Source organism: Chrysochloris asiatica, unplaced genomic scaffold (genome assembly GCF_000296735.1).
Source record: "Chrysochloris asiatica unplaced genomic scaffold, ChrAsi1.0 scaffold00414, whole genome shotgun sequence".
NCBI classification, from domain to species: Eukaryota; Metazoa; Chordata; class Mammalia; order Afrosoricida; family Chrysochloridae; genus Chrysochloris; species Chrysochloris asiatica.
The window spans coordinates 1,320,794-1,327,970 of record NW_006408932.1 but is presented as its reverse complement, the minus strand read 5'-3'; the positions used below and the strand labels follow the sequence as shown (position 1 = coordinate 1,327,970).

The 7,177-nt window shown below is 35.1% G+C and overlaps 1 pseudogene; it reads right to left on the bottom strand.

The window, feature by feature from the left end:
* Nucleotides 1-969: 969 nt before the first annotated feature.
* The window catches only part of LOC102821400, a 61,340-nt pseudogene continuing 55,132 nt past the window's right edge, over nt 970-7,177 (bottom strand).

Sequence of the window (7,177 nt, the reverse complement as noted above, 5' to 3'; positions counted from 1 at the left end):
ATGAGGTGACTGCATGGGATTTAGATTCAAATCATGAGACAGAAAAGTTATAAAGCATGTGGTTTCCTTTTGTTAAATTGCTTGTAGCTGTAAGAACTTATGGCAATATTTGTTAATGGCATTATGCTATCTCTCCACTCCAGAGCCATTAAAGTGTCTCCCCTGAAAATGACTTCATACTTAATTCATTAAATACAGAGTCAGACTTGACTTCCTTGGGAGACAATTTCACTTCCTATGTGAAAGACTATGGAGATACAACTTTTGGGGATTGTCTACCAACCAGTGGACAGCACTTTCTTGCTCCTTATTTCTAAAATAATCTGCATATGTCCTTATTTACTGAGTCACTAGACCCAAATGTATTCCAAAATCAAATTATTTCTACAGGTTTAACATGAAGTTTTCAATCATGAGAATTCTTCACTTATTCGTAGCATTTGATTTACATAATAGCTTTGAAAGTGTTTTTCTTCCTACACTGTAGTAGGCAAGTAAAGTTACAAAATTGGGTTTTATATAAACATTTCTATTTAGTTAAAATTTACTACTATGAATAACCAGACAAAATGACACATTAAAATAAATAATACCTCTGGTATTTTGTTTTCTTGTTATTTTTAAAGTTTACCCTAGTAATGGTTGTGGTAATATAAGTTGAAAAAGAAAGAGAAAAACTGAAATAACTTAGGTGATGATTTATGCATAGCCCATCCATTTGACTCAATCAAGAAAATATTTAGTGATAAAATAATGTATGGTTGGTACAATGTCATTTCATCTAAAATTAAGAATTAAGCAGCAGATAGAGACCATGTTGGATTTTTATATTTTCCAAACTGACATTTAAGTGACATTTCCAGTATGAAAGGTAATGGTTTCTATAACAATCATACGATGATAATAATTTCTTCCACATTCAATGTGCTTCGATTTGTACATGAACAATATGAAAGTGCGTATAGTAAGTTATAGTATCTCAACATCTAAGACAGTTTGCAAGTCTAAATTATTCACGTGGGCCTTATCAGCTGTTGAGAGAATGGAGTTCATTTTCCAAAATCTATATTAAATCACTTTAAAAAGCTAAGAAGAGAGAAAAAGAAATCTAAAAGATTCCTTATACATATATAAAAAACTAATCAAGTACTATATATACATACATACATATATATATATATATATATATACATAAACTGCTTAAGTAAGTAACTGTGAAGAGAAGAAAGATAGGAGAAAGGTAAATCGTCAGGTTGTTTGCTCATATAGTAAGCTTTATAGGGGAGATAAAACACCACCACCACAACAAAAAACAACAGTCAATGCTTGTAGCTGCTATTATCTCCTAGGAATTATTTTGAAAAAAGAAAAACAAAACAACAACAGTCTTTCCTGAATTTAACGACTAAATATTTATTTTCTAGATATTAGTTTGGATTTGGAAGTATAATGAAGGAAAGAAAACATGATGCTAGCAGTTTAAAAAGATCCAGAAAATATTTTACTGTGAATTCTCGTCATCATACATCATTCAGTTTTACAGAAAAAAAAAAGAACAAAATATTGCACAAATATAGCAAAGATCATTCATCTTCCTCTGTATTTTTTTAAATTTCTTTGTCTACTTTTGCATACAGCAAGGTCAGCAGTTCGAAACTACCAGCTGTTCCGTGGGAGAAAGATGAGGCTTTCTGCTCCTGTAAAGATTTATAGCCTCGGAAACCCTGTACAGAGTCGCTGTGAGTCGGAATCGACTCCACAGCACATAGCAACAACAACAACAACAACTTTTGCTGAAGGAGAAAAAAAATCTGTTAAATCCATCTACTTTATAAGTCATGTATGTATTTGATTTTGTGTTTTTATTTTAGGAAAACTCTTTAATTCATTTCTACTTTACTCTAATAATCCAGCTTTCTTTGGAAAAGTTACATATTTATTAGGATATAGAAATTACACAATATATAATTTAGTTCTAAATGCTTTAATGTACCTTGAAATATATTCAAGAAATTATTTTGAAATGTTATTATATTCCAGGCCCCATGCTAAGGACCAAGAATATGGTAATTAATAAAAAGACACAGCTTTCAAGATATTCACAGAAGAAAAGGAAGATAAACACATAAAGAATGAATAGAATCAAATGTAATAGGCTTATTAATATGGATGGAAAGCCAGGAGAGGAGGATATAAAGCAAGATGCACTTAATTATAGCTGAAAAGTTCAAGGAGGAGTTCACAGGGAAGCTGATAAGAATTTCCCTTTTTCCTTAGGATAATTTATACATTTAAAAAAGGTTTACTGAATACTGTTATGACCTAGAAACTAAAATCATTATTTAAAAATTTCTCCTAGTTCACTTTTCAAATATTATATGTAGAGATATAGGTATGAGAATTCTCTGGCACTGTAGAATAAGCATGGGACTGCTAACAACAAGATCAGCAGTTCAAGCCCACCAGCTGCTTCACAGGAAAAAAGGGCTTTTTGTTCCCATTAAGATTTACAGCCTCAGAAATCCTGGACAGTGTACAGATTTTGTAAATATGGTGAAAGAATTACAACCATGGCACACACCTTTTCTGATTTTAAACCTTTCAGTGTTCTTTAATTCTGTTTGAACCACTGCCTTTTGGTTTGTTCCTCATGAGCACAATTAAATGACCTGAAATACTCATTCTTTGCAATGCTTTAGTATCTTGTCATGAATCAAACATTTGAAAGGTTTTGCATAGTCAATAAAGCACAAGTAAACATCTTTCTTGTATTTTCTGCTTTCAACGAAGATCCATTTGATGTCAGAAAGGATATCCTTCTTTGCACATCCTCTTTGAAACCTTGCTTGAGTTTCTTGCAGTTGCCTGTCAACATACAGTTGCAGCCAATTCTGAATTATCCTTAGCAAAATTTACCTTGCATCTGATATTAATAATATTGTCTGATAATTTACACATTTCCTTTTGTCACCTCTCTTTTTAATGGGCACAAGTATGGATCTGTTCTAGTCTATCAAATTTCTTTGCATGGATGAATGGGTGCTTCCATACTACATCAGTGTGCTGAAAGCTTTCATTTTGTATTTGGTCACATCCTGGAGCTTTGTTTTTTGCCAATGCCTTCAGTGTAGCTTGGACTTCTTCCTTCTGCACCATTGGTTCTTGATTAAATGCTACCTCTTGAAATATTTGAACATTGACCAACTCTTTTTGATACAATATACAACTTCTGTCTTCTTTTGATGCTTTCTGCAACCCTCAACATTTTGCCTGTGGAATCATTCAATATTATACGTCAAGGAATGAATTTTGTCTTAAGTATTTTCAACTTTCTTCCCTTTTGATTTTCTAACTCCAAGTCTTTGTGCATTTTATTGTAATACTTGACTTTGCCTTCTCAAGCTGCCCTTTGAAATTTCGGTTCAGCTTCCATTCACTTTAGCACCTCTATTCTGGAGAGCAAGTTTAAGTCTCTTCTAACATCCATTTTGAGCTTTCCTTTCTATCCTGTCTTTTTAGTGACCTTTTGCTTTTTTCCTGTATGATGTTCTTGATGTCATCCCACAGCTCTTCTAGTCTTTTATCATTAGTGTCCCATGCATCAAACTTGTTCTTGAAGAGATCTTTAATTTCATGCAGATTCTGTTCATGGTTATATTTAGACTTTTGTGGACTTTTTAAAAATTTCTTCAATTTCAGTCTGAATTTGCATATGAGCAATTATTATTTGTTTCACAGTCAGCCCTTGGACTTGGTTTGGCTGATGATATTGATCTTTTCCATTCTTACTTTCCACAGATGTAGTCCATTTGATTCCTGTCTATACTCCATCAGTAAGGTTCATGTGTGTAATCAACTTTTATGTTGATGGAGCAGCTGGGGACACTGAACTCAGAAAGGGAAAAGGGCTGTGTGCTGGTGGCCAGGAGTGGGGGATGGGTCTGTGGGGTATACCCTTTGGGGTTATTTGATGATGCATGAGGGAATTGTAATCATTGCAATGAAATGAAATATAGTACAATGAGTGTAAAGCTGATGTTCTCCCATGTAAACCTCACAATAAAAACTTAGAAAAAAATAAAGAATGACCTCAAAAAATTTTTAAAAAACATATTTACAATGAATCAGTAATTGGTCTTGCAACATTCTATCAAGCGATCCTCAGCACCATTTCTACCACCAAAGTCATATTTTCACACTACAGATCTTTCTGTTTTGTTTCCAATGTTTGCATTACAGTCACCAGTAATTATTAATACATCTTGATTTTATGTTTGATTAATTCCAGACTGCAGAAGTTTGTAGAAATCTTCAATTGCATTATTACTGGCATTAGTGAATGTTGCATAGATTCTAATAATAGTGGTATTAACTAATCTTCCTTGTAGCTGTATGGATGTTGTTTTATCACTCACAGCATTGTATTACAGGTTGGATTTTCAAATGTTCTTTTTCATTAGAGATGCTATAAGATTCTTCCTGAATATGTCATTCCTGGCTTACTATACCATATGTTTGTCTGATTCAAAATGGTAAATACCAGTCCAGTTCAGCTCACTGTATCAAAAAGGAATGTCAGAAGTTCAAGCTGGATTCAAAAGAGGACATGAAATCAGCTGCTTCTACTGGTGGGTCATTTTTGCTGTCACAAGCCACATTACTACGGCGAACATCTTTGACAGAGACACTCTTAATGTTGAAGCCTACATTGTCTCCAGGCAGCTTTTCACTCAAAACCTCACGGTGCATTTAAAAAGATTTTACTTCAGTGGTAATGATGACCAGAGCAAAGGTGACCACCATGCCTGGTTTGAGAACACCAGTCTCCACTCTGCACACAGGAACAATGCCAATACCACCAATTTTGTAGACATTCTGGAAAGGCAGACGCAGGAGCTTGTCAGTTGGACAAATTGGTTACAAAATGCAATCCAGAGCTTCAGCCATGTGGTTCCACTGGCATTGCCATCCTTACGGGTGCCTTTCCGTCCCTTGAACAAAGGCATGTTAGCACTTGGCTCTAGCATATTGTCACCATTCCAACCAGAAATTGGCACGAATGCTAGTGTCCAGATTGTATCGAATTTTCTTAATGTAGGTGCTGATTTCATTAAAGATTTCCTCATATCTCATTTGGCTGTAGGTAACTCAGTGGAATCCATTTTATTAATACCAACAGTTAGCTGTTTAACACCCAGTGTGTAAGCCGCAAGGGCATGCTCACAGGTCTGCCCATTATTAGAGATATCAGCTTCAAATTCGCCCACACCAGCAGCAACAATCAGGAAAGTACTGTCAGCCTTTGAGATTCCTGTAATCAGGTTTTTGATAATGTATCTGTGTTCTGGGACAGCAATGATGGTCACATAGTACTTGCTGGTCTCAAATTTCCACATGGAAATATCAATGGTGATGCCTTGCTCGCTCGTGTTCAGCTTTCTCTTTATCCAAAACCCAGGCAAACTTGAAGGAGGCTTTCCCCATCTCAGCAGCTTCCGTATCAAATATTTCAATTTTTTTCTTGTCGATTCCACCACGTGTTATATAAGGTGAACAGTTGTGGTTGACTTGCCAGAATCGACGTGTCCAATAACAACGATGTTGATATGGGTCTTTTCCTTTCCTGTTTTGGCTTAAGTTTCGCAATGGTTTTCACCAACACCTGTATTCTGGTGGCAAACCCATTGTGGAAAAAGTCCATGTACTGTTAATATTCTCCTCCAACACCATAGTTCAAATGCAAAAACTCTCCGACTGACTTCTTTATTCATTGTCCAACTTTCACAAACTTATGAGGAAATTAAAAATATCATCACTTGGTTTAGGACCACCTTAGTCCTCAAACTGGCATCTTTGCTCTTTAGCACTTTATAGAGGTCTTGTGCAGCATATTTGCCCAATGCAATACATTGCTTGATTTCTTGACTGCTGCTTTCATAAGTGTTGATGGTTGAGAAGAGCAAAATGGGGTTTTTTACAACTTCAATCTTTTCTTCATTTACTGTGGTGTCATTTACTGGTCCAGTGGTGAGGATTTTTGTTTTCTTTACACTGAGGTGTAACCCATACCAAAGGCTGTGGTTTTTAATCTTCATCAGTAAGTATTTTAAATTACTTTTGCTTTCAGCAAGCAAGGTTGGATCGTCTGTATGTCGCAGATTGTTAATCAGTCTTCCTCCAATTCTGATGCCATGTTTATCTTCATATTATGCAGATTATTTACTTGGCATACATATTGAGTAAATATAGTAAAAGAATACAACCCTGATACATAACTTTGCTAATTTAAATCTATTCAGTGTTCACTTGTTCTGTTTGAACAACTGCTTCTTGGTTATGCTCCCGTGAGAAAAATCAAGTGTTCCAGAATACTCATTCTCTGTAATGCTGTCCATGGCTTGTCATGATGCACTCAGAAAGCCTCTGCGTAGTCAATGAAGCACAGGTAGACATTTTTTTCTGGTATTGTCTTCTTTCAGCCAAGATTTATCTGACATCAACAACGATATCCCTCATTTCATGTCCTCTTCTGAATCAGGCTTGAATCTTTGGAAGACGTCTGTCAATTTATTGTTGCAGCATGAGATATTAATGATTTTGTCTAATGATTTCCACATTCCAGTGGGTCAACTCTTTTTTTAATGGGCACAAATATAGATCTCTTCCAGTCAGCTGGTCAGTAGTTGCCTTGCACACTTTTTGGCATAAGTAATTGCATGTCTCCTGTGCTTTACCAGTTTCTTGAAAGATTTAAATTTGTATTCCATCAATTCCTTTTGGCTTGTTCTTTGCCAATGCCTTCAATGCACCTTGGACTTCTTTGAATACCATTGGCTCTTGATCATATGCTATTTATTCAAATGAGTGAACATCAACCATCAATTCTGGTAGAGTGAGTCTGTGTATTTCTTCCATATTTTTTTAATGCTTTCTGCAATATTCAATTTTGCCCATAGAATCAAGTTGAGGCTTCATTTTTTTCTTCAGTTCTCTCAGCTTTAGGAATACTGAGATTGCTCTTTTATGGTTTTCTAACTCCAGGTCTTTGTGCACTTACAGTGTTTAACCTAGTCTTCTTCTCTCTTTTTTTTTTTTTTTTAACTTAAATGTTTTATTGTGAATTATGTGATAGTTTACATGGGAGAACATTAGTTTTACATTCATTCTATTGTATGTC